This window comes from Clarias gariepinus, chromosome 4, assembly GCF_024256425.1.
Source record: "Clarias gariepinus isolate MV-2021 ecotype Netherlands chromosome 4, CGAR_prim_01v2, whole genome shotgun sequence".
NCBI classification, from domain to species: domain Eukaryota; kingdom Metazoa; phylum Chordata; class Actinopteri; order Siluriformes; family Clariidae; genus Clarias; species Clarias gariepinus.
The window spans coordinates 28,378,167-28,404,508 of record NC_071103.1 but is presented as its reverse complement, the minus strand read 5'-3'; the positions used below and the strand labels follow the sequence as shown (position 1 = coordinate 28,404,508).

Genomic DNA, 26,342 nt, shown 5'->3' with positions numbered 1-26,342 from the left:
TTTAGAGGACAGAACTGTCCAAACACCACTCCTAAAGCTGCTGCATAGTCACCCAGGCCCTCAAGAACCACTACAACTTTGGTTGTTCATGCTCTTCCAGTAGATTTAAAAGCTCAATTATCCCCCCCTGACTTAATCCTCCACAGAAAGGCTAAGAACCATTCTTAGCTTTAAAGAGAACAAGGTTAAGGAGAACAAAATAAAAGTTATAAATTTAATGAAATATCTGGTTATGATAAAAATTAAAGGCTATATACGAACCGAGTGTGTAAAAGAATGTTTCTCGAATTCTGACAATGTTAATGCTACGTATTGTTTCATATTTAAAAGGGTTTGATATTTTCAAGGGTTTTACTTTGTCATTCTCAGGAGTAAATACATGTTTGGAGTAATATTTTAAAATAACTGGATATTTACTCAATTCGGTTTGGATACAAATAAGTTAACAGACAAACATCAGCAGACCAGCATTAGCAACTAACACCGCAATATTTACATTCCTTAACTTAATGAGTACTTTAGTTTATTTAGTCTGTGTCCTTAAAGTTTTCAAGAAACAAATACCACTGTTGGGCCAACAACAATATTAATTCGTTCAATATTTATCTAATTGGAGTTTTTACAGTGTACTACAAAACACAACAATATGTGGTACACTAAAGGAGAGTGCAGCTCAACCAGAACACAGTTCTACGGTAAGGTACAGTGGAAAGGTTGCATAAGGTCAATTATGAAATATGTTTGGTTAGACCAAAGGAACATGAGATTTAAGTGTATATAATACAGTATACATATACGTGTAAGTGTGTGTCTATGAGTGTGTGTGTGTGTGTGTGTGTGTGTGTGTTAGTTCTAACTCCTTTGAATTGTCTTATAAATGCTATAAATGTAAATCCCTGCTAATATTAAAATACATCTACACAGTCTTTACAAGGGTAATGGAATAATAATTCAGTACACACTTGCAACAATGCAACATTCATGATGATTTCCTTTGAAATTTGTAGAAAATGAATATCTATTTTTTTCCACTGAGTCCATCCACCCCTACACTATTACTTGAACCAAGTAGTTCTTTGAACAAGTGCTTGCTGTTTTTGCATAGTAGGTGTAACTCATTCTAAAAGTCTTTCTGTCTGTTTTTACAATACTGGATTACTTATAAAAACATGTCTGCATGCTTGATTCCTTTACCTACAGTTTATGTCAGCTGTTAAAGTAATATTTATGATAACTAGTATATCCTTACTAACTAGCCAGCTGCACATAATCCATGGTAATTAGAAACACTAGACTATTTGGTAACTTGGCTAGCTGTCCAAGGAATGAGGATATATATTTTCTCTGCCAGTTTGTTTCTCTCATGCTCTTTCCAAGGAGTAACATTGTTCCTAGGAGTTTTTCTCTGGAATTGTTTCCCTTGGCTTACTCACTAAGGGCTTAGATTTCTGTTGACTGTTCTATTCTATTCTGGAATAGGAGACTCTATTCTGTGTTACCATTTCTCTATGATTAATTTAAACAAAATTATTGCAAAGGTAGTATACACAACTAAAGATGATATAAATCGAAAGGTGCAAGATCTTTCAGTAGGTTAGATCTATCATCCCCTTAGTAAACTGAGAATTCAATATTTTAATAAACATCTGGCAAACATGTAAATTCCTTAATTCCTTGCATCTACCCTACCTTTACAAAGCTAATCATTCTGTGACGCTGAGACTGCAAATTCAACCCCAGGAGTGTATTTTGCAAAGACTGTTTCAGATGTAGCATCTAGTCTTTGAACCCATGATTTATTATTATTATTATTATTATTATTATTATTAGAAAGAAAAATTTTCATTTTTTATATTAATTAAACATTTATTTATTTCCTGAAAGAACTGCAAATTGCCCTGCTTTTCTGTTAAGACTTTCTGAAATGTATTGTTTGTAAAAAATGTACATCATTTCCATCGTCACCAGTGAATCCAGTTTTTTTCTTTTAATCCAGGCAGCCCTCTGATGTCATGACATAGACCATGCAGAAGGTTTAATTGGTTCCATTAACAGCAGACCTAAAGCAGACAGTGCACAGATTATAGAAAACACTACTTCTAACAACCAAGAAAGGCAAACATGTCACTAGAGAGTAATCACATGTATACTTCACATATAATATACAGAGGTTTATTTTATAAAGGCTTTACAGAATGCAGTGTATATATTATACACTAACAACAAAGTTAGGACCATGTCTTTGAGTCATTATGGAACTGTTACTGTCAAGTTACTATAGTTTATCTTTACACTAAAGGACCTCTTATACACCAGTGGAGGATGGGTTGTTCTTGAATGTTCAACAGTCAGTGATGTAACTATAGCGCTAGGCCAAGCTTTATTCCTTGGCCTAGTGCTATAGTCACATCACTGTCTGTTGGACGTTTGCGAAGAATAAAACACTAGATAAGCCAAACAGCCCACTCAGTAAGCCCAAATTGTCATGTTCTTATTCTGGTTTTAGTTTAAATTGTATTTCAAATAGGTTTTTCAAAATTGAAAAAAGCCCATTAATTTCACCTTGACCCTGGTGTGTTCCAAATTTCAAAATCTTGTCAGTTTATCTTCTGGTTACTGTGATAACGCCATATTAAAACTCCATATTAAAACTTTTAACCAATTGTTTTTTAGTCATAATGGTGATGAAATACTTAAACAGATGGACAGATAACAAAAAAATGCAGGTGTATGTAAACCATTGGCTTCAACTGTACTTCGCCATCAAAGAGAAGTAAGCATATACAAAACACAGTTTGACACATTTAAAAAAAAAAAAAGGAGAAAAAGGAAGTCACATATGCATCAGTGAAACCACCTTCTAGGATATAGGATTTTTCTGTAGGCGTTTCCTCACTGTACTGTGGGACACCATCTTCCAAACCAGCCTAACAAGTCACCTTACATGAATAAATTTTTGGCACTTTCACACAGGACAGGTTTGTATTTCATAAGAATATACAATATATTCAAGCTTACTATATTTTAATAACAAATACAGTATGTTATTCTTTAAGCAGCAGATACATGAGGCAATCCTACAAAGAGTACACAACTGTATTTCTGGTGCTTGTACCACCAAAGTTTTGGAAGTTTGTAGTGGTAATGTAAAAATAAGACATGCACCAGACATTCGCCAAGCAATGAAACATAAAGGTACAACAGTGATTTAGTAGAATTATAACATTATGAAATATGGTTCAAATCATTACTCTAGCTAAAAAAACTATTTTTGTTAGATAAGTAAAGAAAGTTTTTTCATCGGGCAAATAAAATCGGCATGAATGAAGGTTTAGCAGTGTTATACTTTTGTGTCTCCTACATAAATCTTCTTACTATGCCTCAAACTTTAGGGGTTTATTTGCCACAAGGAACACTCTCACTTACTCTCACTCATCTTCTATACCGCTTTATCCTGTTTTGAGGGTCACAGGGACATGGAGCTTATTCCAGGAGACTTAGGGCATGAGGTGTGGGTACAACCTGGACAGGGTGCCAATCCATCGCAAGGCACACACACATACACACACTTACACACTCATTCACACACTACAAACAATGCACATTGCAACAATTCAACTTCCATGATGATTTCCTTAGAAATTTGTAGAAAATGAACATCTACTTTTTTTGCTGAGTCTTTCCACCCCTACACTATTACTTAACCCAAGTAATTCCTTGAACAAGTATTTTCTGGTTTGGCATAGTAGGTGTAACTCATTCTAAAAGTCTTTCTGTCTGTTTTTACAATACTGGATTACTTATAAAAACCATGTCTGCATGCTTGATTCCTTCACCTACAGTTTATGCCATCTGTTAAAGTAATATTTATGATAACTAGTATATCTTTACTAAGTAGCCATCTGCACATAATCCATGTTGATTAGAAACAGACTATTTGGTAACTTGGATAGCTGTCAAAAGAATGAGGATATAGATTTCTCTGCCAGGTTGTTTTTCTCATGTCTTCTCCAAGGAGTCACATTGTTCCGAGGAGTTTTTCTCTGGAATTGTTTCCCTTGGCTAACTCACTGATGGCTTAGTTTTCCGTTCTATTCTATTCTGGAATAGGAGACTCTATTCTATGTTATCCTTTCTCTATGATTAATATAAACAAAATTATTACAAAGGTAGTATACACAACATGTCCTAAATAGAAAGGTGCATTGGGTTAGATCTATCATCCACTTAGTAATCGAAGAGTTCAATATTTTATTAAACATGTGTCAGAAATTGGTGGCACGGTGGCTTAGTGGTTTTCTCGGGTTATCCGGTTTCCTCCCATAGTCCAAAGACTTGCAGATTAGGTTTATTCCCAAATTGCTAGTAGTGTGTGTGAATGGTCGTGTGAGTGTGTATATGTATGTGTGCCCTGCAATCGATTGGCACCCTGTCCATGGTGTACCCTGCCTCGTGCCCTCCTGTCTCCAGCGATAGGCTCCAGGCCCCTGTATACAGGATTATGCAGTATAGATGATGAGTGAGTGGGTGAGATGTGGCAGAAATTAATGTATATATAAACAAATTTACTAGATTACAACATTACTAATTTTAGTAAATTAAATTTTCATCTTTGCATATGCCGTAGGTTTGATTCATTTGCTGCCTATAAAATCACACACACTTAACTGTATACTATGTTTAGGCATAACTGATACATTATAAAGGCTATAAGTTACTTGCAAGGTATAAGGCTAATATATATATATTCACTGTATGTAATGTCACACAAAAAAAAGTCACGCACTAATATTATGTTGGATCACCTTTTGCTTTGATTATGAAAATAATGTCTAATGATCCCTGAAACAAAGTTTCAAAATTTGGTGCCTGAGGAATCCTGGTATCGTCATTCTGGAGTAGCCCATTCAGGTAGTGACCTCATTTTTGGGGCACATAATGTTACTCAACCTACACATGACCAGCAGATGCAACCCCAGATTATAAAACTGCTCCCACAGGCTTGTACAGTAGGCAGTAGACAGTATGGGTGCATCACTTCATCTGCCTCTCTTCTTATCCTCACTCTGAAACAAGATAAATCTGTTCCAGAGTGTTTCAGATCAAATTACCTTTTTCCAATACTTCAAATTCCATTCTTTATGTAACGATGCGGGTCTCATGAGGGGCAGAACCGCGCATAAATACTCTGCGCAGAACGGGCAGATCCATGGGCTGCCATTTATACAGTTAGTTACCAGGCAATCGGCGTGTATGCGCCGCACCTGATATGATACCTCATTTGGGTAGCACCGGTAAGGTATCAAGGCCAAAGAAAAAAATAGAAAGAAAGAAAGAAAAATATAGAAAAAAAGAAAGAAAGAAAGAAAGTGAAAAAAGAAAAAAAGAAAGAGCGCATATAAAAGTACAAGACAGAGGCAAAGACCCAGCCTCTGTCCTCTTAAGACGCCGGTGAACGAGAGAGAAAAAGAGAGAGAGAGTTTTGGTTTTCTCTCTCTCTCTCTCTCTCTCATATACTGTAAACTCATCGGTTAGGACAAAGCCCCTGAGGCGATCCTAAGTTTTATTTTTAGTTTCCAGAGCCCAGATGGCGGAGCTCTGTTTATTTTGTGTTTTCAGTTTTCTTTTGTTTCCTTTAAGTTTCTAATTAATAATTACATGCTATCTCCAAACAAGAGGGTCTTCCCATATGTGTCATAAGCACTCTCCCAAACTCCTACTTCATTGACCTCCTTTGAAGCCCTGCGTTATGGCTCTTACCAACATTATAACATCTTCTGATGCGGCTCTCCATACTGCACCACGTAAGACTTTATGCTTCCTTAAGCAAATTGAAGCCATAATTTTACAGTTTCAAAACAGATAACATCTTTGCCACAACCACAGTGCAAACACGTGATTTCTGAGGCTGGTAACTCTGAATGAACTTCTGCTCTGCAGCAGAGGTAAGTCTCATCTGTCTTTCCTTTCCAGGAGTGAGCGTCCTCTTCGCTTTATCAGCCCTTACTTAATACTCCTTACATAAACAAAACTATATTTAGAGACAGAAATAAGAGAGGAAGTCATAGTTGAAGCTTAAGTTCAGGCTTGTCTTTTGCTGTGAAACAAAAAGACAAATCCTGATTTTAATAAAAACACCTTTGGCAATTTTAGGGACTCATGCCAGGACTTAATGCTGACATATCCCAACCTAGATCTTTGTGTCATTGAGCACCAACCAGGCTAACATTGCGCTATGGTGTATGAGAGAAAATCCAGCAGTTGTAAACTAGCTCCAGAAAAAAATTAAACAAGGTTACATAGAGAGTGTAATGCACAGAGCTGCTTTCCCCTCTCACCATGAACACCATGGAGTCCTGTCATTCCTCTTAGCCCTTTCTTTTCTCTCAGACCCTGAGAAATAACTTACTGTACCAAACTAAATACATTTTCTGACAATATTCAAACTTTGGATACTATTACACAGCTGATTTTTTATTACTTCAATATGACAAAGAAACCATTTGCTTTTTTCTATCACATCCAAGAACAAATCCCTGCATGCTAGGAAGCCTCGTGCTGCCAGGAACTCCCTACACAAGAAGGAAACTTCAACTCAGATATTTTACACTCTTTGTTTTCTTATGAGCAGGAGATTCAGACAAACAGTTCAGAATACTGTAATAACACTGATATCTTGATCAATCGTCTTCACATCATAGATTACATTCTTTAATGACAGTGTAAAACGAATGGGCTCAGATAGGCCAGGACTAACGTGGGCCGGTTTTGCTTTCACAAAACCGACCAAGCACTATTTACTGTTGCAACTGTAAGTCAAGGGTAATTTATTCTAATTTAAACAATTGGGTTATTATCCTTGAGTTACTGCATAACTTAGACCTCAGGGAGTCCTTTGATTATATGACACTTAATTATATTACATTATACTAAGGTTTCACATTTTTGAAGTTGTTTCTTTCAACGGATTGCTCAATAGATGGAGCACTAGATAGTTTGAAGACTAGACATTTGTTGAAAAATGTTACTTAGTCTGATAATTCTGAATTTCTGAATTAATGTCAGAATTTGGCATTAATAAGGAGAATCCATGGATCCAACCTGTCTTGTCTCAACAGTTCAGTCTTGTTTACAATATAAATGCCATCAGAAACTCTCCTTGTACACACTGGACCCATGAATATCAATTAAGCATTCATTTATTATTTTATGGCCAAAATCTACATACCTCATTATGGCTATTTTCAGCATGATAACATACTGTACCATGACATAAAGCAGGTGTTGTCCTAAACTAGGCCTGTTAACATAATAATAAGTTTAGTGTGTCCTAACTGAGAAATCTTTTTTTTTTTTCAGACAAATCTGCAGCAATTACAGTATGTCGACATGACATGTACTGTATTATCAAGATGATTAGATGTTTCAAGTAGAAGTGGATGGCAACCCAATGGTAGAGCTGGACATTTTTGTCTCTGGTAAGTTGCAGCCCCAGCAGCTGCCACATGGGAGGGCTGCAGTGCACTTAGCTCCACATCTTATTCCTCTTCCCTCAGTTTCCAAGGACTCAAACAATCCAATACATAAAAAATCATGCCAGTATTTATATAGTATTATTAATAAAATAGGCAATGAGAGTACACAGACAGATAGATACACATCAAGACAGACAGGAAGATAGATAGATAGATTGATAGATTTATAGATATGAAAATCAAAGCACTACAAAGATTTAATGAACAATTAAGCCACATAATAGTTTATAACATTATATCAATCTTCTGTCCAAAAAGGGGGAATGCTTTTAATATTCATCAAACTAGTTACATACACCAAAGTCTCTGGCAGGAGGTGCTCCACAGATGTTTAGCATAGGGAGATCTGCAAAAAAAGAGTGCAATAACACCATCATTTCCTGTACTGTTCAGTGGAAGTTCTTGGGAAACAGACACGAATGCCAGATGGGCAAGCACTTCATTTTCTCAAGACTGTAAGCTACTTTTTTTTTTATCAGAGTGGATGAAATACTAGTCTAGATCTTATTCTTCTATATCACTGAGTGCTTAAACTATTGCAGTAACATTAAACTTTTAAGCCTTAAATTGATTTAATCTTCTTATTTATATTTAATACTTTTCTAGTTGCAGTCTAAAAAAAATAGTATTTAGATGTTCTGACTGGGCATGTACTAGATGTGTGAGCTTTTTAAACAGCTTATATTGTCTCATGTGCTTTGTATTAAATTTATTCAGACATTTCATGTCCAGGAATATAAATACGCTGCGCCACTGAACCCTTAACTGAACCTCTTGCTCACTCTTATCATCTGGGCCCCAGTCATCAAGCAGAAAAACAGTCTGCCTCACAGAATACTTTTTTACTCCTACTTTTTTTACAGAGTACTTTTTTACTCCTACTTGAGTAACATTTTGGATGACTACTTTTTACTTCTACATGAGTAATATCATTTTAAAATACATCTACTCTTACCTGAGTAAAATTTTTGGCTACTCTACCCACCGCTGATAGCTGGTTAGCACAGTCGTTCACGGCTCTGGGGCTGATACCATAAGGACCTGCAGCCTCGTTTGATTCCATCCCTCTTCACCTGTTCACTTGTTTTCCTATGGGCACATACAGTAGCTGTCTGACACACAATCTGAAAAAAAAAAAAAAGAATCTGACACTATCTCTTACTTTCATTATAAAACATGGCTGTGATTTTTACTTTCTTTTTTTTAAACAATGCAACTTCACCAAGTGTTTAAGTGATCTGCATTTATTATTTTTTTACTAATAACACTTCATTCAATAATTTGATGATTCAGGACTATCCTTGCATGCTTGAATAATGTGTTTTGGGGTTCTTAACCCAGCTGATCTGAATATTTTCAGATCTCTTCTCAGATTTTGTTTCGGACCTTGAAGTCAAATTTTTGGGCCTGGCAGTGTATAATACTGCATTCATGCTGTAGGGTTGGGAGGGTTGGGGTTGGGAGTTCAAATCTTTTTAATCATTTTACCTATGTTATGGTTGGGTAGTGTTGTTGCAAAGACCACTATCACAAATGGGGGAGAGGCAGGGTGCAAGTGCAAATGAATGTTTATTAAGCTGAAGTGAAATTATGTTAAAACATAAAAACTACAAGCTACAAACATGAACATGAAAACTAAAAACTATGGCAACAAATTAAGGCCGGGGCTAATGCTAATAACAACTCTCATCAGACAACCTGGGTAACATTAACAGGGATGAAAACAGAGAGAGTAATAATAGTGTAAGTTTTATGACATTGGGTAAACTTTCCCATGTCTCTAACTTTTAGGCCCCTGTCACACTAAGCCACATTCCCAATTTGTTGACAAAAAATAAGAAGTTAATAAGGACATATTAACAAAAAAATTGTTTTAAAGTTAACAATGTAACTAATGCCTCTTAGGAGCTTCAGTATCATACTAGCAAAAGCGCATCCCGGAAAGATTAGATGGCGTTCTGAGTAAGTTGTCACTGGGATGTCACTGCATTGTTACTACAGTAACAGATTTAATTAAAACAACCTATTGGAACAACCATGGTTTAAATTAAGTTATCGGTTATGTCACAGTCAGGCAATTTACTAAAACTACTGGCTCCAATTCCTCACACCATCACTTCATGATGGAATGCATTGGATGCAATGACAATGTAGTAAGAATGTCATAAATGTCTGGTGAGAGTGTTGTGTGATCTGATTGGACATAGTAATAACTTGGTTCGATGGTATAGGGCCTGGTTGGTGCATGATCATGAGTGTAAAAACAAACTAGTGACAACATTTTGTACAGCTAATTACAAATATATATATATTCTTTTTTTCCCTCTACTGCTAAGTTTTTCTATATTTTATTTTTATTTTATTTCATAATTTATTTCTTATTGATAATCATGTTTTTAAGGTCATGGGCGGTTGTATAGGCATTTCATTGCATATCGTACTGTGTATGACTTGTATTTAACAAATAAAATTTCAATTCCCTCTGTCTCGTTATGTCTCTCCCTCCCATACTTTGCTCTCCAGAATTTCACAAGAAGATGTTAAAATGGTTAATGTTCATTGATGTAACCAAGGTATGTGACACATGTGGCCAAACACATGTCTTTTGCTGACAATAAACAAAGAGATAGCTCAGACATCATCATTTGCGTGCTGTGATTATCTTTGTGTATCTGTGCATATTTTTCTCTTTCTTGGCTGAGAAGCATGTCAAAGCTGTCCGGTAAGCATAGTGAACGCTGTGGACCCATCAAAAAAAAAATTTTTCCATTATTTTTAAAATGCAATAAATGGCAAAACAAACAGCAAATCAAACGCAACAGAAAACAGACACAAAACAAAAAATACAACTGATACAAGTATTTTATATATAGACACACACTAATTAGAGAAGACAAGGTGCAGGTGAAAACAATTAGGACAATGTGGCTGTGATGAAATGCATGATGAAAACTAAAGTTTTAACAGACAGTAGAAGTCCTCCTGCAACACCAAGTCAAAAATTGCAAAAAAAAAAACCTCAAGAGAAGTGTGTGAGGATTATGACATACAACCCTGCTAGATAAATTTCTCTCGTCCACTTCCCCTGTTGTTCCACTTTTGCTGTTCTATGTTTTAGTGTGTGTAACTTGAACCAATTGAGTCTTGAGTGATCTCATCTGAGGAGCTGGATGCTGCACAAATGTGTGGGTGAATAAATCTTCATTAAAAAAGCCAAGCATGTCATGCCTCTTAGCCAAAAATTTTTTTCTCTCTTAAAATGATTAGTGTGTCTTGTCCATCTTTTCCCCTCCTACAACAATGAATGTGATGACTTCCCAGATGGAGTTAAAGTAAGTAAACAAGATTTTCTGTTTAAGAGAGCAGCAATATTGTCACAATACAGTCCTTTTCCAGGTGCACCTCTTGAGCCCTGTGGAACAAATCTTTGAATGCTACACAAGGACATATAATCATCATGTCCAGGTTGGCCCTGATCACCTATACGAAGAAACAATAAAAATATACCTCTACTACATTTAAACAATTTATCATTTTGCAGTGTCTCTGTCAAAAAGAAAGAAAGAAAAAAAAAAAAAAACAAGCCAAGTAATTGAAATTAAACTAGTCATTTAGATGAGACCTACAGTAAGAAGGCCATCTCTTCTGGCCTCAACAACTTCAGACTGGTCCCACTGACGTCATAAGTCATGAAAGTGTATGATCCCCTAGTTTTGGCACACCTAGGTCCACTGGTAAAACCTTTCCTGGAACCTATCCACTACAATTTGCCTACCAGCCTCATGTTGGAGAAGATGACGCAGTCATATACGTATTGCAGTGTGCTCACTCTTTCTTGGATGGATGTAATAGTACAGTGATCATGTTTTTTTTTTATTATTTCTCCAGTGCCTTTAATACAATACAAACATTTCTATTGAGTGAGAAGCTGCTCAGGGTGGGTGTCAGCACATCCATTGTGTCCTGGATAGCTGACTATCTGTTAGATAGGCTCCATTTTGTAAGGTTGGGGACTTCCCTGTCTGATCTGAGCCAACTTTCACGTATTTAACGCATGCAGCAGGATGTTGGAAATTTTTTATAAGTCTGTATAGTGCTGTTATCCGCAAGGCTGAGCACATAATCGCACACAAACTTGACAGTCCTGCCAATCACAGAAAATCCATCCCACCCACTATATTATCCTATACAGAGGCAGCAGAGTTCATTCTCTAGCAGACTGATCCAACTTCACTATCACAAATAACGGTTCAGGAAATCATCTCTACCATTCGACATTGCACAGTACAATGACTCAAATAGATACATACATACATAGATACATACATACATATATTCCCCTCCACCTTACTTCTGTTCGTGTAACCTTACTTCTATCTATCTATCTATCTATCTATCTATCTATCTATCTATCTATCTATCTATCTATCTATCTATCTATGTCTTCACAAAACATCTTTGCCAAAGTCAATGAAGCAAGAGAAAGAAAGGAGGCAGACTGCTTTGTGCTCTGGTGTGCATTATTCGGATGGGGGTTGGAGGTTGGGTAGTGGTGGGGGGTGGGGGGTTGCTGGTTATTAACCTTTGTTCCCTGACTTCCTGGCTTTCCTCCCTGTGGTTCTGTGTAGAAACAAACATTCATATCAACATCCTTCATGCTTCATGAAAAACCATTTACTTTTATTTAAAAACATTTTTTTTGTTGCTCTTTAGGCTAACTTATCAAAATCAAATCCAGCTATGAGCAGCAGTATAAAACACATCAGGTCCCGCTTTATTTTAGAACGTGTGTTTATACATTGAACAGTACATTTAGAAAGCCTGGTAGGTGGTCTGACAATTCTGCCCCATTTGGTTTCAATCAGGTTGTTAATTCAAAGAAGAAGCCTATATGTTAAGGGCATTGCTTAGATAATATCTATTGATGACATGCAAGCATAAGCATTCAACAAAATCACTCAGAGAAAGTTGTTACTTTATTCATAAAGCCCTAAATAATCTTAAGTAATAGCAGCCATTCAAGTAGCCACATACAGAAACAGTTTTAGATTTGATTAAATCTGCAAGAAAGGGTTTTTTAATCCTGTGTCTTGCATATAAAGTGCAGGTTTCACTTTATATAAAGCAATCCACAGTAAACCAGATTTTTCTAAGCGGAAACAGGCAGAAGATCAGCCCCAGATAATATAAATATAAATCAAAACAACTAGGCAAAGCTGGATTGAGAATGTTGTTAAAATATGTTTGAGTGGTTGGAATCAGCTCTAACAGAAGTTGAAAAAACTAGTTGGAGTTAACAGAGGATGTAGGATGTAAGGATATACAGTACATTAAATCTAGTCTCTATCAACAAGAAACAATATAGTGGCTGGAGGTTTTGGTTAAATGAAATAGGAAAAAATGTCTCAAAACATATATATACACTTTTATACAAGAGGAATACAACTCTGTGTGAGGCCAGATGCTTTCTGCTCACAGCATGCATGTGTGTGTAGTGTGAATGCTTTCCAGAATACTTCCCATTAACAGTCTGCTTCTTGTCTCATGTTCAAGCTCGAATGCAAGTACATGTGTAGGAGTGTCTGTTTGTGGGGAGACTCTATTATTCACATGCCTACCAAAAGGAACAAACAAACATAATGCATAGGCTGGTAATAACACACAGGGAAAAAAACAATCAAATGTTACTTGCCAGTCCCATCCACCTATTTTTGTGTTTATAGTGAGCACTTGACTATAACCCTTCCTGCTACAACAATGATAGAATTTATCATGGCCTTTATTGTCATTTTTCAGGTGAGATAGAGTTTGGAGCAAGCTAGAAGCTGTTATGAGATTAGAGTGAGACAACAGATATAAAACAAAGAAAGCAAACAAAGACATAAGTATTCAAGTATAGAAACTTAATATAATGTTCTGTTTTGATTGACAAGTAATCATTGTATGCTAAGTAGTAAAACAGCTCTAGTAAAGCTATGGACATTTTGTACAGTATTCTGTAAGGGCCACCCATCATGGTTAGTTGGGTCTTTAGAGATTTAAAGCTGCAGTGTGTGTTATGTGGATTTCTTCCAGTGTTGGAAGCTGTGATCTGGTGATTTATTTTTTATTATTATTTGTTTAGGTGAAAAGTGTTGGGGAGGATGTGTTTTCCTTAACCTTCTTAGGAAATTGAGCCTCTGTAGAAGTTTTTTATTTTATTTTTTATACCGATGGATTATGATAGGTTGGATCATGATGTGGACTTTAAGGAATTTAAAAGAGTTGCCCTCAACACTGATACTTAGAATGGTGATATTGTGTTTTTGTTTTCTGTGCATTATTAGTTCTTTTCTTTTTGTTTCTTTTCGTTTCGTTTCTTTTCTTTTCTTGCCTTGCCTTGCCTTGCCTTGAAGAGAATCCCAGGTGGTAGAACTACAATAATAATTTAACATACACTCATCATAACCATGAATGACGTGAATGAATGTGGGATTATTTGGGTTGCAATTATTTCTTTTAAACTGGTCTGTTTTTCTGAAGAAGAATGATTGTACAACATACAACACCCACATCCAAAACTTTTGGAGTACATGGTTCCATTCATTTGGATTTTCTATTAACACAGTGTCAAATTATACAGAATCGATCAAGAAAGCTAACAAGCTTTTTGAGTCTCAACATTGTCAAATAAAAGTAGACCATGCTTAAAAGTCAGGTCCTTGTTAGGAAACCAGCAAACATAATGGAGCACCACACATTCTGCCATTAAGATTGGTCAATATCCGACCAGAATTAAGGTAGAAGCTTGTTGATGGCTACTAAACAGTTCTGCTTAAGGTAAAACTTGCTAAGAAACATTCAGTCAAAAAGTATGTATAATGCTGTATGTATATTTTTGCCGCTGTATAAATAATTTTAATCCTCTGTTAATTTTAGAAATCCAAAATAAATGAAAACTTCCATTCTATTAAACATGTATTTTATACAATGTACATTTTATGTTGATGTAAGACTTGTAAATGGCTTTACAGTCATGTATAAGGAAGAATAAATCTCATGAAACCTCATAAAAAATCTTAGTGAATAAAAGGGTATTTGAAAAAAAAATCATTAGTGTTTGGCCAGAAATTTACTTTTTACTTCCTTCATTTGTACAGTATGTACGCCAAGTTGAGGAGTAAATTTAAATTTCCATAGGCACTGGAATGTCAGACTTTGTTGGCCCAAATATTAACACAGCTTATTAGCCACATGACCTTATAATACTAAGATCAGGATAGGATTTGTAATGTAATTTTTCATAATGTTCCTAATTACTCACAAAATATTTTAAATATTTATTCCTTAAACAATTATTCCTACTTATTCTGGATCAGATCAACAAAGATATAGAAAAAAATGCAAATACTTATACTTTTAAATGAGTTGTTATTTATTAGTGGTCATCCAATCCAAATCAGATCCAAAGAGCAATATCCCCCAACAAGTAAGGGTCAGGTGTTTATGTCAAGAACTAACCTGGAGTGACCAGAAGACGTAGCTTTAGCGGTTAGCCCTTTGTTGCGTGAATGGTAAACCCAAACGCGGACGAACACGAGTGAGCAGGATAATCACGCTATTTGATCTAAGGACTCTCACGAATGGGGAGCAAGGGAAAGACACAATCTAACCTGCGTCCTATAAATACACACTCGATCAGGATTTTAAACCAAGAAGGTGAGTACTCACGGTTTGAAGAAATCCGACGTAGCATCGGCGACTCAATGACTGAGCGAGGTGCTATGGTTTGTTTACCTCTTTTATACTTCCTGGTTCGCGACCGCTTAACTTCCGGGTCCTAGTGCTGGTCGCGTTCCGAGTGTGCATGACAGTACCCCCCTGTCCAGGACCGGCTCCGGACGGTCCTGCGGTGGAGGATACCCTGTGACGGTAGTCCCGGATGAGCTCGGGGTCGAGGATGAAGCGTGCTGGAACCCAAGACCGCTCCTCGGGGCCGTAGCCTTCCCAATCGACCAAGTATTGGGTGCCTCTGCCCCGAGGCCGCGAATCAAGGATCCGTCGCACGGTGTAGGCGGGACCGCCGTCAATGATTCGGGGAGGAGGAGCAGGGCGGGTGGGTGGAACTATGGGTGAAGTGGTGAAGGGTTTCAGTTGTGAAATGTGGAATACTGGATGGATCCGGAGCGCCGCAGGCAGCTGGAGCCGGTAGGTGACAGGGTTGATCTGTAGATTGATGCGGTATGGGCCGATGAACCTTGGTGAAAGTTTCCGGGATTCTGTGTGGAGATGGAGGTTCTTGGTTGAGAGCCAGACCTTGTCACCTACTTTGAACAACCGTCCCGGAGGGTGCCGACGGCGATGTTGGGTGATGTAGCTGGCGTTGGTCTGTTGGATGGCACGGTTGGCTTGCCTCCATAGCCGTCGACACCTACGGACCAACTGTTGGGCCGAGGGTACGTCAACCTCCGGTTCCTGATGGGTGAACATCGGAGGTTGGAAACCATAGCATACCTCAAATGGGCTCAAGTTGGTGGCAGAGGAGACGTGAATGTTGTGAGACAGCTCAGCCCATGTGAGGTAGCGGGCCCAGGAGCGCTGGTGGTCGGACACGAAGCATCTCAGGTAGCGCTCCAGTTGTTGGTTGGTCCGTTCCGTCTGACCATTAGTCTGGGGGTGGTATCCGGAGGACAGACTAGTGGTGGAGTTGATCAGACGGCAGAAGGCCTTCCAGAACCGGGCGGTGAACTGGGGCCCTCTGTCCGAGACGATGTCTTTGGGGAACCCATGCAGACGGACTACGTGTTCCAATATCAGCTCTGCGGTGACCTTAGCTGATGGGAGTCCGGTGAGGGCCACCAGGTGAGCTGCCTTGGAGAACCGGTCGACGATCGTGAGGATGGTGTTTTTCCCTTCGGAAACCGGCAGGCCTGTGATGAAAACCAAAGCGACGTGCGTCCAGGGTCGTCGAGGAACGGGAAGAGGTTGGAGCTCTCCGGGGGTTGGTCGGTTGGTATCCTTAGCCCTGGCGCACACCGGGCACGCCTGAACGAACTCCTCGATGTCCTTCTTCATGGAGGGCCACCAGAACGCCCGTTTCACGAACTGTAAGGTTCTTCGATTTCCCGGGTGTCCGGCCACGGGCGATGAGTGACCCCACTGGAGGACCTCAGCTCTTAGTGGTTGGGGCACGAAGAGTCGTCCAGGCGGTGCCCCTGCCGGCCCGGCCTCCGCAGCTTGAGCCTGGCGAACCCTTGTCTCGAGATCCCACTGGAGAGGTGCCACGATGCGTGAAGTGGGTAGGACAGGCACGGGGTCCGCCCGGGGGGCGTCTTCCTCCTGTTGTCGCGATAGGGCGTCCGCCTTGGTGTTCTTCGATCCCGGGCGGTATGATAGATGGAAGTCGAACTGTTCGAAGAATAGTGCCCACCGTGCCTGTCGGGGATTGAGTTGCTTGAGGTTTCGGATGGTGAGGAGGTTCTGGTGATCCGTCCAGACGACGAATGGCTCACTGGCGCCCTGGAGCCAGTGACGCCACTCCTCCAAGGCCCACTTTATGCCCAACAGCTCGCGGTCCCCTACCCCGTATCGCTGCTGAGTGGGATTAAATTTCTTGGAGAAGAAGCCACATGGGTGTAGCTTCTGGTCTGGACCTCGCTGCGAGAGAACAGCGCCGGCGCCCACATCCGACGCGTCCACCTCTACAACGAACGGTTGGTTGGCATCTGGGTGAAGAAGGATAGGTGCGGTGGTGAAGCGATGGCAGAGTTCCCTGAATGCTGAGATGGCGGCCGGAGTGAGTTGGAAGGGGTGAGTCGCGGGCCTGGTCAGATTGGTCAGTGGTGCTGCAACTGTACTGTAGCCCCGGATGAAGCGACGATAGAAGTTCGCAAACCCGAGAAACCGTTGAAGCTGTTTGAGCGTCCTGGGTAGGGGCCAATGACGCACAGCCTCTAGCTTCTGCGGGTCCATGGCCACACCCTGGGGCGAGATGACAAAACCCAGGAACGTGGTGGAGTGCTGGTGAAAAGCACATTTTTCCAACTTACAGTACAGTTGGTGAGCGAGCAATCTCTTTAGAACAGCCCGGACATGTTGGGTGTGTTCGGTGATCGTGCGGGAGTAGATGAGAATGTCGTCCAGGTAAACGAACACCCATCGGCCCAACATGTCTCTCAGGACATCGTTGATGAATTGCTGGAAGGCCGAGGGTGCGTTACATAATCCAAATGGGATGACCAGGCTTTCATAATGTCCCGTGGGGGTGATGAAGGCCGTCTTCCACTCATCGCCCTCTCTGATGCGCACCAAGTTGTAGGCGCTCCGGAGGTCCAACTTAGTGAACACGGTGGCACCAGAGAGGGCGTCCAGGGCTGAGTTGGTGAGCGGCAATGGGTGTCGGTTCTTGATGGTTATCTTATTTAACCCCCGATAGTCGACACACGGGCGAAGTTCCCCCCCTTTCTTTTTCACAAAGAAAAAACCTGCGGCTGCCGGTGACGAGGAGGGCCGGATGGTTCCGTGGCGAAGAGCGTTGGTGATGTACTCTTCCATCGCCTGCGTCTCGGTCGCTGACAGGGAGTAGAGGTGGGGGGGAACTGAACCCGGCTGGAGCTCTATGGCCAGATCGTAGGGACGATGAGGTGGAAGGTAGGTGGCTCTCCTTTTACAAAAGACCCCAGCCAGGTCACGATAGGCAGGTGGAATGGCGTTGATGTCGACATCGGGGGCCTCGGACTCCGTGGAACACGTCCCAGCCGGGGCCTGTAGGCAAAGTTCAGTGCAGGTCGGTCCCCACTGGAGGATTCGGTTCTGGTTCCAGGAGATGAGGGGGTCATGCTGCAGCAGCCACGGGTATCCGAGGATGATGGGAGGAGATGAGATGGAGGTGAGGTGAAATTGAAGCTGTTCCTGATGTTGGTCGATTATGAATGTAATTGGTTGGGTCTGGTGGGTGATGGGACTGGATGAGAGGGGCCGACCGTCGACTGAAGTGATGTGAACCGGCTGGGATAACGCCTCGATCTTCATCCCCAATTCTTTGGCGTAAGTTGAGTCAATGAAGTTACCAGCGGCACCGGAGTCGATGAACGCGGTACTTCGGACTCGTTTGTGGCCAAATTGGAGAGTTACCTGGACCGTGAGGCGTGAGATGGTGGCGTTGATCGTGGTGGAGAGGTGGAGAGGGCCCGGTGAGTTTCTCCTCGCACTCACCGGGGCTGAGCGTTTCCCGGACGAATTGGACAGATCGCCCGGTGATGTGCCGCTGACCCACAATAGGCGCACAACCCCTCTCTGTACCGTCGTTCGCGTTCCGCCACGGTCAGGGAGGCGCGTCCTAGTTGCATGGGTTCCCCGGCTCCGGTGTCAACCACGGCAGGAGGTGGAGATCCGACAGATCCGGTAGTGGGGATGGTGAGAGCAGTAGGTGGTCGTGGCGTGGTGTAGGAGAAGGTGGGTGCAGGCGGCAGGGTCCTAGGGGCTGGCTTCGGGCGAGAGAGGATGCGTTGGTCGATGCGGAGGGAGAGCTGGATCATCCCCTCCAGGGTAGCAGGAAGCTCCCGCCCGGCGAGCTCGTCTTTGATACGTGGAGCCAGTCCCTCGTAGAAGGATGTCCGGAGCGCGGCGTCTCCCCAGTCGGTCTGCACGGCGAGGGTCCGGAACTCAGCAGCGTACCGGCTCACGGACGATCCTCCCTGCCGCAGATGGTAGAGCTTGGTGTCGGTCTCCACCTCGCCCGCTGGGTGTTCAAATGTGAGTCTGAGTTGGCGGGTGAACTCATTATATGAGTGCGCGGTGTCTGAATCCGCCCGGAGAACTGCCGTGGCCCACTCAGCTGCCTGCCCGGATAGCAACGAGACCAGAAGCGCGATGCGTAGCCGATCGGTGGAGTACCTGGTGGCATTAAACTCAAACACCAGATCAAGCGATGTTAAAAACACATTACACTTTCCGTCCGTGCCATCCCATTTATCAGGAAGTGCCAGAAATACATCCAAAGGAGGGGGGGGCGGCGCCGCGGCCGCCGCGACGGGAGAACGGCTAGCCGCGCTATCCACAGCCGCCCGGAGATCCGCGTTCTCCTGCCGGAGCTCCGCGACCTCGCGGCGCAAGACCGCGACGTCTTGGAGGTCCCGGCGCAGATTAGCGATCTCCCCGGTTAGCGTGTTGATAAGCTTGGCGTGCTGATCTACCACGTCGCAGAGGTGCGCGTAGTCCGCTGGGTTCACCGCAGAAGGCTCAGTCATTCTGTCAAGAACTAACCTGGAGTGACCAGAACACGTAGCTTTAGCGGTTAGCCCTTTGTTGCGTGAATGGTAAACCCAAACGCGGACGAACACGAGTGAGCAGGATAATCACGCTATTTGATCTAAGGACTCTCACGAATGGGGAGCAAGGGAAAGACACAATCTAACCCGCGTCCTATAAATACACACTCGATCAGGATTTTAAACCAAGAAGGTGAGTACTCACGGTTTGAAGAAATCCGACGTAGCATCGGCGACTCAATGACTGAGCGAGGTGCTATGGTTTGTTTACCTCTTTTATACTTCCTGGTTCGCGACCGCTTAACTTCCGGGTCCTAGTGCTGGTCGCGTTCCGAGTGTGCATGACAGTTTAGCACTTTGTTCATGTTAAAAGCATTTTAAAATTATAGAAGTAGCCCTTAAAACTCAGAGCATTTTAGCCAATAAATGTTTTGCTGTTTTTATTTTTTATTTTTATAGGCATATGTAACGCTCAGGATTGTGCAGTATAAAGTGACATTTTTTTCAGTACAAAATAGGCAATACAGTATAATGAACAGAATTTTAATTAATTTTAACTAACTTTTCCCAAACAAGACTGAGCGAAAAATTTAAAACTGGGTTACAAAGGCAAAAAAATAGCACAAATACACACAATCATATGTTTCTATGGCTGTTTTCAGTTGTTACTATGACTAAATAATAATAATAATAATAATAATAATAATAATAATATCAGGCTAATTTGAGTAGTTCTACATTTTTGCAACTTTATTCACATATTCTGGTACTGGTAAATTTACCCTGATAAAATTTGTTTTACCTGACATATTCGAAAACCCAAATACACAGAAAGGCTTTAATATAAGCACATTTATATTTTTAAATCTTATGCTGAGTTGCCAGGATGTATCTGTGCTGCTTAAGTTTAAAGAGTTTTAATCAAGTTACATGAGCACAATAATAGTTAAAAGTTGTGAGATGATATTACAGGTAATTACAGGTATTACAGGTTTTTTATACAGGTAAAAATTTAGCATGAAGGAGGATCAGGTTCCATCTGCCTAAACTCAAGAAATAAATATGTGAATATGGTCCAATTCAAACCTGCACCAGGAGAGCAGTGTTCAGTGTAATCATATTTTCAGTAGCCTATATGAAGAGGACACCTGTTCTACTAGAGACCATTTTGTTCAATTGGGATGAAATTAAGTGTCCCCAAAAGATTCAGATACAGTATATGTATAATTGTTTAGACTTATGCTTTCTTCTGTGTGAAAAGTTGATCCTTGCAAAAGAAAATTCTTACTTATTTCCACACTCACTCACTGTGCTGCTTATCCCGTTCAGGGTTGCAGGAGACCTGGAGCCTATCCCAAAGTACTTGGGGCACTAGACGGGGTAAACCCTGGACGCAGTGCCACCAGTTCATTCCAAGGCACACAAGCACACATTCACTCACACACTAACTAACTACAGAAATTCTTTTCCTGACCCTGCCAGAAAAATTATATTACTAAAATGTCTAATTAGTGTTGAATGTTTTACCTATGGCTTTTATTCCTAAAAGAAAAAAGTAATTTCTTAAGTAACTGACTGATTCCTCATGGTCAGTTCAGTGTTAAATATTATTCAGGATCAAATATTTTCTAATTCTCTCTGTAAATAGAGGAATAACATGCTTTGAGAACAAGCTAGGGTGACATCTCAAGGCCACTAATGAAAATCTCTTCACATAGTTCTTTTATATTTGGGCATGTTACAATATTTCTAAGAGCACTTTTACCACTTAACTATGCCTAAGAACTGATCATGTTATGCAATATATTGATATATTTATTATATTTGTTACAAACAATACATAATAGAGCAATTTATGTTTTAGTTTCATTTGCTTTTTAAACGCTCCTACCGTATATAGAGGACTGTTTAGACACTGCAACTAGACACAGCTACCTTAAGGAGTCTTGTTACAATGAGGATCTGCACTTTCTTTATATACTAACTAGGTACAGTATACTGTAATATATATACTGTTCTCTAATATACCAATATGGATAATAATAATAATAATAATAATAATAAATAATAATAATTTCTAAGAGCACTTTTAAAATAATAATAATAATAATAATAATAATAATAATAATTTGTATAGACTGCATTTGTAAATAATCTTTCTCCTACTTTTCTTTTCCTCTTCTCTCGTTATCTTGTGTTTTTATTTTTATCTGTAGAGTACTCAAGCCTCACAACAAGCATTTCACTGCCCCTGAGATAAAGTTTATTTATATCCTTAGGAGGATTTTGACTTAGAGTAAAACAAAAAAGAACACAATGCTCCGGAGGTGAGTTTATATAACTGCTCTTAAGTTGATCTATAGAATCCAGGTCAAATGTCTCGCTCTTGTTCACAGGAGCGCCTTAGGACTGGGTCCTTACAGCCATGCTTTTAGAAGTGCCTAAAACTGTACAGACTTCCAATGGCTAATAAGGCAAAGTTTGAGGGATAAAAGTTGATTTCTGAAGTATGAAGGCATGTTATATCTGATAATATTTAATTAATAATACTTTAGCTTTTAGTAAAATTGTTGATCAAGTATCTGGTTACACACATATATTTAAATGTGTTTATTGTTATAGGGACAGTTTAAAATTAAAAGAATACAGTACTTTAAGGCATTGCAATGAATATACAGCATATTTTGCAAAACATTTATGCCTTATGTACATATACCATATATGCAATTTTCCCTCACTTTTCTTTATTTAATCTCAATTCAGCTCATTTGGCTACTCATCATTTCACAAGAAGGTAGACCGCTCTATAGAAAATGCATTTTTGCAATGTCTTGTGTAAATAGTCTATTTTAAACAACATTGCGGAATAACGAATAACGCTTGGATAAACAAGGATGGAATAAGCACGGATTCTTTTGTTTCTGCTATTGGATTGATGGCATGTTGCATGAAATCCTCTTTCAAGTTTAATACCTATTGAAATAAGCATCTGTAAAGAATATGCAATTTTAAAAGCATCCATTTCAAAAAGCTCACAAGGGCATAAAGTAGCAAAACGAACCAACTTCCATCCTTTCTTTATGCCTCCTTTTGTTGGAAAGAAGGGATGTATTTGTATGTTTGAGTTTTTTGGTGCATGTTCCAGTTTTTTTAAACTTTTCCACAGAAAACATTTAATGATTTCGAAAGGAAAATTGAGGTCATTGTGTGTGTGTGTGTGTGTGTGTGCGCGTATGTGCGTGTGTGTGTGTTTCTTCTAAAGACTCTTTTTTTATTGGTAGATTGGACACAGATGTTAATAACATATGTAACACATACTGGCCTCTAATCTAGGGATTTTAAGAATGAAACTTTGTAGCCTGCCAACTGCTAAGGAGAGTAACAATGATATAAAATTTCTGCCAATTGTAAAACAATTTGCTGGGCTCAAATCGTTTGGTATTATTTTTCCTTCAAGTTTTTTTACCTTGTACATTTACCTTGTTTTACCTTGCATGTATAATGTAAGTAATCAGCAACAAAATGCACAACCCTTGTGTCATGCAAAAATTAACTCCAAAGTTCAACTGAGACACATATAAAACTTCTGCAGTCCAACTTTTTAATACTGTTCAACATTAACTGTGCAAGTTATAAGTGGAAAGGTTTCCACTGAACAACTTTAAAGCAAGCTGAAAGGCAGTATGTTTGCACATGTAAATTTAATTGACTTCTTCTTAATTTGTATGTGTTACTGACATACATTTGCCTAACATACTAGCAACTCTGTTTTAATATTACAAATCATATAACATGCTATATGAAATATAGCATATTAAAAAAACATGCCTGCATGCTGATATAGGAATGCTGCATAACTGAAGCAGAGGACCACAATACCCTAAAAATGATGAATTTCAAATATCAAACCCTTTCTGATGTGTTTTCTTTTACAACAACTAATTCAAAAACAGTAACACTTTGTGTAATAATTATAATTAATTGATTAAAAAACAAATATAATAAATCTCCATAATAAAATTTAAATAAATAAAAAAAAAGAAATAAAAAAAATCAAAGCACCCTAATCTGAGTTGGGAAACAAGCCCAGGTTGCAGGCTTTGTGCAACAGTGTCATTTCCCTCTGTATCATTATACTATTTGCTATAAATTAAGTTAATTTCAATACTACAGTCTTTCTTTGCATCAGAACCACCATCTTCAAAATATTTTATAATTTAATTGGATTATGTTAATACTCACTCACTTACTTGCTCACTCACTTTATAGCGTTTAGCCTATCCTAAGAGACTTAGGGCACAAGGTGGGGTACACCCTGGATGGAATGCCAAACTCACTCTCAATACTCAATCTTATTTATTAAAACATGTAATTAGAAATGTAATAAAACTGAATTTAATATAACCAATTAAATCGCATGTTGATGAGAATATCAATAATTTTATGTAAAATGCTAAATAAAAGTCTGGTCATAGAACACCTCCCCACAAATAAACCCATTGATTATTATGGAAACAATAAAACAGTACAATAAATCTGCCATTTGCCCAAGGCAGCTGGAGCTATCAGAGCTGATGAAACAGAAAATTATTTCTTCTGACAAATTTTAATCAAGCATTTAACAGTATTGTTCTATAAGTTTAGTACAGTTCCACTGTAGTTTAATAGGCCTGAACTTAGATTGCATAATAATAAATGTGAATATGAAATTCTAAAATGTTATTGAATTATTTAGACTGTAAACGCTAATCAGTTACAAAATACACAATTGCATGATATGAAGCACAAAGCAATTTAAATGCATTTTAAATTAAGTGATTATTAAATGCACAAAATGTATTTGATTTATTTAGCTTTGTAACATTTGCACATTAACTTGATGAGTTTGTACATAAACCTAATAACACTGTAACCTATGAGTGGAGGATCCTAAACAATATGAGTAATCACTAAAGAAATTTTAAATGCCATGTTTAAATGCCATGCTTATTTAACAAAAATAAGTTTTGTTAACTTGGTAACTAAGAACTATATAAAGTATTCAATTCTATTTAGTTAATTTCATTGATGTGTACAAATTTTAGTAAGTACAACCCATGTGATTTAAATTTCAATTACTGACACAATATTTGTTAAAACCTTTTACAACTTGCTTACTTAACAAATATAAAAACTATTCAGAACAGAAATATGTAATTGCAATTTGTAAAGGTCTAGTTTTAGAAAACCTTTCTTCTTATGAAGATCTGACATACTCTCAGGACAAAAAAAGGCTTTTAGAAGGGTTAAATTCATGCAAAGATTTTTTTTAAAACCAAAGAGATTTAAATTTTATTTAGTTTTAGTTAGTCTATTGAGTAAAATCTTTAGTTAAAATTTAGTCTTCTAATAATTGTTAGTTTCAGTCTATTTGTAGTCCACAAAACCTAAAAACATTTTAGCCTCTTTTTTTCATGCATACTAACATACATAAACAATAACGTAATTTTTATTGGAATATTTCTACTCCAGACGACAATTTCAATAAAAATGACTTGTTATTCGCCTAATAAACAGTTACAGCGTAGTGAGTACAAACAATGTGGTTTTACTAACAGTCTTGTTAGGGTCACATTTTGCAATTGTACTAGTTATTAACATATAAGTGAGCACAGAAATTAATGATATTACAATAAATAATAACATTATGCTACATTACTTGCCTAAGGTGGCACAGTGGTTGTATGCTCTCCATGTGCTTTATGGGTTTCCACTAGGTACTCTGGTTTTCTACCAAAGATATGTGTTCACAAACTGCCCATATTGTGTGAGTGAGTGTGTGTTTTATTATGTGCCCTGCAATTGAATGCTGTCCTTACTCTCTGGTTGTTCAACTAGGTGCATAAACAAGCTTCAGTTAGTTTGGAATGCAGCAGTGAGAGTCGTCACTTAAACCAGAAGATACAAGCACATCACCCCTATATTATCCACATTGCATTGGCTCCCTGTGAAATGCGCCCCAGTACCTGAGTGAATTCAAACAGCTAGTGTCTTACGATCCGCCACGCCTACTTTGATCAAAGGATGCAGGCTGCTTGTCAGTACCACCTATTATGAAATCTACAGCTGGGGCAGAGCTTTTTCTTAGGTCCAGGCTAAAAACCTATTTATTAGCCAAGCATTTTGTAAATAGATTTGCCTGGGGTAAAGCAGCAGGTCTGTGGAACTAATGGATGTAGAGTATTACGGTGAACTGGTATGTTTAGATGCTGTCTTCCCGAATCTCATTGATCACTCAGTTTTGTTGACGGTGATGTGATTGGTCACATTTCAGGGAGCCCTCATGTCTGTGTTTCCTTCTGGCTCTCCCTTTTAGTTATGTTGTCATAGAGTAGTTTATCCTGCTGGAGTTCCTGCTTGCACTCTGCAATAAATATACAGTACATTCACCTTATACATTGTGCGACAATGACCATACCCATACCTCCTCTTCTCTTTCTCATTTGCTCCATCTCTCTCTTTTCCTCTTCCTGTCTTTCTGTTGAGCTATACATGTCACCCCTGAGCTGCCAGCCATTCA

The 26,342-nt window shown here is 39.2% G+C and overlaps 1 pseudogene; it reads left to right on the top strand.

Annotated features, from left to right (window-relative positions):
• Positions 1-13,570: 13,570 nt before the first annotated feature.
• The window catches only part of LOC128520125 (collagen alpha-6(VI) chain-like), a 59,095-nt pseudogene continuing 46,323 nt past the window's right edge, over positions 13,571-26,342 (top strand).